Below are 7,916 nucleotides of genomic sequence, written 5' to 3'. Positions count from 1 at the left end.
GATCACAGCACCACTTAAGTCTAGGACCAGAGCAGGTCCATCACTCGGTGTTTCCTGCCCCTTGCCAAGGCTAGAAGCCCTTCAAGTCTCTGCATTTGTATTTACATAAAGGTGTAACCCCCACATGTCAATCTCTTACCTTTTAGTAACTAGTATGATGTATTGAAAAGAACCTGGCCTGAAGAACCAGGCAGTTCAAATGGAAAAAGACAGAAAGCCCAGAAATAAACCCATGCACCTATGGGTACCTTATTTGTGACAAAGGAGGCAAGAATAATACAATGGGGCAAAGATAGCCTCTTCAATAAATGGTGCTGGGAAAACTACATGTTTGTTTGAAAACTACATGTTTCAAACTATTGTTTGAAAACTACATGTTATTGAAAACTATTTGTTTTCAATAAATGGTGCTGGGATGGCTACACGTAAAAGAATGAAATTAGAACACTTCCTAACACCGTACACAAAGAGAAACTCAAAATGGATTAAAGACCTAAATGTAAGACCAGAAACTATAAAACTCTTAGAGGAAAACATAGGCAAAACACTCGATGACATAAATCAAAGCAAGATCCTCTATGACTCACCTCTTAGAGTAACAGAAATAAAAACAAAAGTAAACAAGTGGGATCTGATTAAACTTAAAAGCTTTTGCACAGCAAAGGAAACTATAAGCAAGATGAAAAACAACGCTCAGAATGGGAGAAAATAATAGCACATGAAGCAACTGACAATAGATTAATTTCCAAAATATACAAGCAGCTCATAAACACAATACCAGAAAAACAAACAACCCGATCAAAAAGTGGGGAAAAGACTTAAACAGATGAAAACATGCAGATGGCTAACACACAAAGGAAAAGATGCTCAACCTTGCTCATTATTAGAGAAATGCAAATCAAAACTACAATGAGATACCACCTCACACTGGTCTGAATGGCCATTATCAAAAAGTCTACAAACAATAAATGCTGGAGAGGGTGTTGGAGAAGAGGGAATGCTTTTGCACTGTTGGTGGGAATGTAAATTGATACAGTCACTACAGAAGCCAGTACGGAGATTCCTTAAAAATCTAGGAAGAAAACCACCGTATGACCCAGCAATCCCACTTCTAGGCATAAACCCTGGGGAAACCAAAACTGAAAAAGACACATGTACCCCATTGTTCACTGCAGCACTATTTACGATAGCTAGAACATGGAAGCAACCTAGATGCCCATCAACAGATGAATGGATAAAGAAGTTGTGTTACATAAACACACTGGAATATTACTCAGCCATAAAAAGGAACACTTTTGAGTCAGTTCTAATGAGATGGATGAACCCAGAACCTATTATACTGAGTAAAGTAAGTCAGAAAGAGAAAGATAAATATTGTATTCTAATGCATATATACGGAATCTAGAAAAATAGTACTGAAGAATTTACTTACAGGGCAGCAATAGAGAAACAGACATATAGAGTAGATTATGGACATGGGGAGTAGGGGAGGAGAGGGTGAGATGTATGGAGAGAATAACATGGAAACTTACATTACTGTATGTAAAATAGATAGCCATGGGCATTTCCTGTATGGCTCAGGAAACTCAAACAGGAGCTCTGTATCAACCTAGAGGGGTGGGATGGGGAGGGAGATGGGAGGGAGATTCAAAAGGGAGGGGATATATGTATACCTATGGTTGATTCATGTTGAGGTTTGACAGAAAACAAAATTCTGTAAAGCAAGTATCCTTCAATTAAAAAAATTAATTAAATAAATTTTTAGAAAAAGAACCAGGCATTTCAAATGTTGGGTTAAAACCCTGCCTCTTTTAATAGATGGATGTCATTGGAAAGTCAGATATTTAATCTGAAATTTTTTCTTACCCTTCAGTTGGGAATCATAACATCTACCTCACAAGGTTATCATGGAAATGACCCACATGAAAGACAGGGGACATGTTACATAATACACAATAAATCCTCTGCAACAGTCCTCCTCTCTTCCCTTCTCTTATCTTTACTTCTTGTCAAAAATGAGGGAGCAATTCTTAACTTGTTAGGACAAGAACATAATGGCTATGGGCCAGTTAGTGAAAACATCCAGATAATTAGCCCAAAGAGGGATTTTAATTTGAATCTTATTATTCAATGTGGAGTTGATTATTCTTTAAAAAACAATAACAACAACTATGCTTTAAATAAAATATCCCTTTTAGTGACCTTGCTTGGGTTTTTTTTGTTTCTAGCCTTGGGAAGAAAAATCTGGAAGCTCTTTTAATAAGATGGCTGCAGAAAATAAGTTGAGAGTTCACCGTTCCTGACTAGAGACAACCTCAGTAATTATGCAAAAGGAAGGAAATAATTACCATTTTATAATATTCCTATCACACAGGATGCTATTATGTGCTTTATCAACATTTACATTGAGTTCTCCCATAGCTATGGGATTAAGACAATAACAGCAATTAACAACAAAGGCATTAATACAAATAGCACACATCTTTCATTTCACACCTTTCTCTTGGGGATTCTAAATGCTTTTCACATATTAGTATACTAGCCTTAGAGGAAATGAACTACAACAGGCCACAGGTTTGTACAATATCAACATGGAAATTGATGCAACAAGAGAGAGAGGTTCAGTAAAACAGGAGATCCTTCTCTGAAGCTCTTTTCATCACTCTTGAATGGCCCCTGGGCATTAGACTTCATGGATATTTCACTCAACATGGAGATAAATATGCAATTTGCTATCCTGAAGCACTTTATGGGTGATAAAAGGAATCGTGGAAGAAGAGATGCTTTTTCATAAGTTGAACATACATAGACAGTAATGCAGCCTATTTCTATACAGCCCTAATTTCCAACTGTTTAAGAGTTTTTATACTTATTCCTCACATCCTTTCTTTATATATAGTTTTTTCCAACATTTTATTTTATATTGAAGTACAGCCAATTAACAATGTTGTGATAGTTTCTGGTGGACAGCAAAGCAACTCAGCCACACATACACTTGTATTGAAAATGGGACCATAGGTGGGTTTTTCACTTGCATGTTTGATTTTTCAAGATATTACTATTTCATAATGGGGAACCATGCCCATCAAATACACTTGTAGGTACCAACATCTTTATCAAGGAATTTATCATTAACTTTTGATACCAATTGTATTTGGAAATTAAAGGTCTGATTTGTACCTTGTATAAGGATTTAGCTCATTTATTTGCTGACCTTCCTTTTTTGTAATAAATATTTTTTAGCAACTCCACCTTTTAAAGGGCTCTAATTTAGATATTTCATCTAGGAAGACAACCTGCAAACTGCCTTAAAACAAAAGCAATGACCTGAGTCCTCTTTCCCTGGGCCCTTCCTTCTCCCAACACTTTTCCCCTCCATTTCTAAAATTTAAAGAATATTCCTCCACAAATATTTAGGGAAAGTTAGAAAGGGATGAGACTGGGATTTGACTAACTAAATTTGAAACTCTAAGTCTCTTACTTAGAGACTTAGGGATGGGATTTGAAAGAATGTCTTGATAGGTTACTCATCTATAATCCTCTTTCTGTGAGATAGGCATTTACATCTAAACTGTCTATTTCAGCCCAGTTAGTCTACACCATAGATTTTTGCTCCCATCAACATGAAAAGTTATGTCTGCTTAGCTTCTTGGAGGGATTGCTTTAGCAGCTCTGAACTTGAAACAAGACCAATGCAGATGGTTTCGTGGTGGCTGGATCCAAATGCTGATCCCAATATCAACACTGATTCAAATGAATATTAAGGAAACGGAGCAATTTACTTAATAGCTCTTCAAATGTATGACTTGCAAAGTTTTTAATTAAAACCAAAAATCAAAAGAAATCTTTCACTTCCTTTTACCCAACATTAATCTGAAAAAATGCACTTTATCCAAGATATCTGTGAAATTTTCTCCTTGATTTTTGCACTGCCTAATGTTGTAAATTAGGACATAATTTAACAGATCATTTGCTTTTTTTGTTTAATTTTGCTTCTCATAATCTGAGGCTTAGGGAAAAGACCTAGTATATCCATGAATCATCTGTAAGGAAACAGGAAAGGGCAGAATATAGGACTGCAGAACTGGAAAGTGACAAAGAGGAGAACTTCTAGCCACAGAAAGTCCCTTTATTTGGAAATCTGAATAAATGATGACATCAAATTGCTGTATAACTAAAATTACTACCAAGCTCTGAGTTCTTAAATTTTTAAATGGTAAGAACACAGAATTTGCAAGGTGATGGATTATCATAATTGAGGATTCTAAAAGCTGGCAAAGAAATCATTTCTTGTCATCCAAAAAAATTTACATCTGAAAAAGGCTGATGTCTGTAGAGTCCTTAAATAAATCATGCCATATTTCTTATTTGGGGTAATTAGCCTTGCAGATTTTTTTTTTTTTGAACAATATAGAATGCTTAGTGCACATGTGTGTATACACACACACAAATACACATATCCATTATACACATGTATTATTTAAGCCAGCATATTAATTATATCTATATATATTTTTGTCATAGTCAGGGGAAGCCTTTTCTATCTATAACCTGTATTAATTAATTACTAATTAATTTCTGATTTGTTATGGCTTGAATTGTGTCCCCCTCAAAGGATACGCGGCAACTCTAACCTCTGCTATCTATGAAGGAGATCTAATTTGAAAGCAGGATCTTTGTAGATATAATTAAGTTTAGATGCAGTCATTGGGGTTGGCCTTAAGTTAACAAGACTGACGCTCTTATAGGAAAAGGAAAATGCCACATGAAGACAGAGACAATGAGTAAGAATACCTTGTGAGGGCCAAGGCCGAGACTAGAGGAATGCAGTTATGAGATAAACACCAAGGTTCCCTGGCCACGACTAGAAGCTCGCGAGAGGCACAGAGGAACACAGCCCTATTGATCCCTTCATTCCAGATGTCAGGCCTATGAGAAAATACATTTATCTTCTTGCAAGACACCCAGTTTGCGGCACTTTGTTTTAGCCATCCTAGGAATCTAATCTACCATCCAATTGGCCGTTCAACACATATTTCTCGAGTATCTTGTATGGGCTTGAGATCGTGTTAGCTGCCAGAGTCTTATAGGACTGAGTTATCCAGATTATGAATGTGCCTTTGTTGAGCAAAAGCAATCAGATAAAACATCTGAGGACAATACAAATTTGTAGGAGCACCAGTCAGAGGCTTCTAACAGAGGACCACGGAAGAGCTCCCGGTGACAGTAACCTGATGTGAAATCTGGAACAATGAGTGGGAGTTTGATGGAGAAGCCTCTCCAGACCAGGAGAACCACATGACCAGGATCTGAGCGGCTTCAATGTTCAGCGCACTGTTTAATCTATCAGGAGAGAGACAGACCGGCCAGAGGTGAAGGGCGCCTACGGCCAAGGGCTTAATAAGACATTTAAGGCACTGCAACTTTCATTCTATGGGAGGGAGACATATGCATTTTAGTAAGGGGATTGCTATGATCACATATACATTGAGAAGGACCATTCTGATCATGGCGCAGAAAATGGATTGGAAGGTGAGAGAAGGCTGGACACTAGCGGTCTGCATATTGGGAGAACAGGTAGAATTCAAGTGGCATTCTGATATGCTGTTATCCATTGTTTAAATTCCCAAAGCAGTTTCATATCTAATTTTATGTTTGGCCTCCAGCAAACTCCAGAGATAAACTAAACAGGAATGACCCACCCCTCTACCTTGGCGCCAACTGTCACAGCAAAATAATTTGATGAGAATCACACAGCTGGTTGACAATGAAACTGGGACCACAGACATGTCATCTTCTCGCCCTCCATGCTATAGGCATGCACAGTGCCCACTAACGAAAACTATCCTGCCATCACGGGGAAGTCATCACGGTATAAAGCTAGAATGAAGTACTGGAAAGATCACTCAGTCCTCAACAGCGGGCGGAGAGTGTCTGGCAAAGGCTCGGCCCTGTCCTTCAAGCGCATATGTGCACAGCGCCACCAAGTGGAGCAAAATATATCTTGAGCTCAGGTTGGATGAAACCTACACATTACAGGGTAGGGATTCAGGAAAAGAAGAATCATCATGACATTACCTCTGACTATATGACTTTACGTATCTATCCTTCATTAGATGAGCCATCAAAAACTGCTGATGGAGAGGAAGAGAAAGGAAGAGGGAATGTTCTTAAACCAGGTCTGGCTATCCCACTGATGACGCAGCCACTAAGCAGAAAAAAAGACAACAGTGCGTTCTCACCTCCACCCTAATCAGCTTTTTCAGCTCCTTTCTTATGTTCACTTGACTGTGTACTCACTGGAAGACTGGGAACTACAGAAGCCTTCATTTCCTGTATCGATTTGGTTGAAGGCACACTTTGACCTCCAGGAAAGCCTAAGATCTCACGCTTCTAACTTTGGAAATATACACATGTGTGTGTGCCCATGTACTTACCCACATATTCCACTCCAAAGAGAGGAGTCCCCAAACGGAGTAAGGACCCACACTCTGTGGAAGGGTGAAGTATAAGGAGTGAAGTAAAAAGCTATCTCGTTCTTGCTTTGGGTAAACATGCTGTATCTTCTTTCCTTCCCAGGTTCACCTTTGGTGACAAAGGTCTGTAGCCATCCCCTTCCTGGAAGGCTCTCTGGAAGGCCTAGTATCTTATGCTGGGGCCACATGAAGTGAAGATCTGGAGAGCCATTCCTGGAAAAGGAAATGGCTACCCACTCCAGTATTCTTGCCTGGAGAATCCCATGGACAGAGAAAGAGTCAGACACAACTGAGCAACTAACACTTCCACTTTCATGGAGAGCTAAAATGAGGATAAAACTGCCCTAAACTTTTTGCTTCCATGCTTCTTGTTGCAACTGAAGAGGTAACATCCAGAAAGCCAAGTTCAAAGCCAAGTTCAGTGTGCCGATCTAGCAAGAAGTCCAAAGAAACAAGAGATCCAGTTGTCCTACATTCTAGACTTTCAACTAAGGAGGCAAAGGAAGCCTCAATTGATCATACACGACCCTGCCCTGATCCTTAGGATAGGAAACTACATATATGTTTGCGACCAAACCCAATCCATCAGGGTGTTCATTCATCTGCAGGGTCCTCTCTGCGTGTGTCTTCTCGGGGACAAAACAGAAGATATCTGGTGAGGACTTGGAGATGTGGGATGTAGCCCATCCTGTCCTTAGAGATTTTCTGCTCATGTGACTTAAAAAGCTCTTTCCCAGCTGCTTGTTCATTGAAGGGAAGCCATGGAAGCCGGCAAGGCACAGTTAAGACACTGTGATGTTGGAAATACAGTGATTTGTACTTGGCAGAGAGAAAATTGAAGAGGTAAACATGCTGCTGGGAAAAAACAAACCATCAGCACAATGGAAAATCAGGCTCCTTCTCCAAGGCTTCAGCTTTAGGAATCAGTGCCACTATGGGCTGGGCTGTTGTTTGCCTTAATGAAGGACTTTAGAGGGGCTGAAGTCACCACTTGGATACAGCCAGCCAGGGCAAACCTTGCCTCGACAGGACGAACTGGCTGATTAGGGCAGCCCTGGAGAATAGCATTCTGTAGCAAACACTGCCATTTGGATGAGAAGAAAGTTCTAAATCCCAACAGCTGTGATGATGAATGATCCTTCCACACTCTTTGGAAGGTGCGGAGACATTAACCTTGTATCTTGGCCAAACATCATCATATTATATTTTCCTTCCTTAAATCTGCCCTCTCTGCCCCCAGCAAGAGCAGCTGGACAGCACAGGTTGTTTGCTTCCCAGCCCCTGAAGTCAAAGCATGGTTGTTGCCTAATGGCATTTTAAGGTGGATTACGCTGTTATGCTTTCTATCATATCATCTTAATGGGAAGGGTTCTAATTCAGTGATAGCCCTTCCCTTTTACAAGATCCAGAGAAAATGCGTAACACTCACAAAGTCCTGGA

Source organism: Ovis canadensis, chromosome 26 (assembly GCF_042477335.2).
Source record: "Ovis canadensis isolate MfBH-ARS-UI-01 breed Bighorn chromosome 26, ARS-UI_OviCan_v2, whole genome shotgun sequence".
NCBI classification, from domain to species: Eukaryota; Metazoa; Chordata; class Mammalia; order Artiodactyla; family Bovidae; genus Ovis; species Ovis canadensis.
This window is presented reverse-complemented; position numbering follows the sequence as displayed.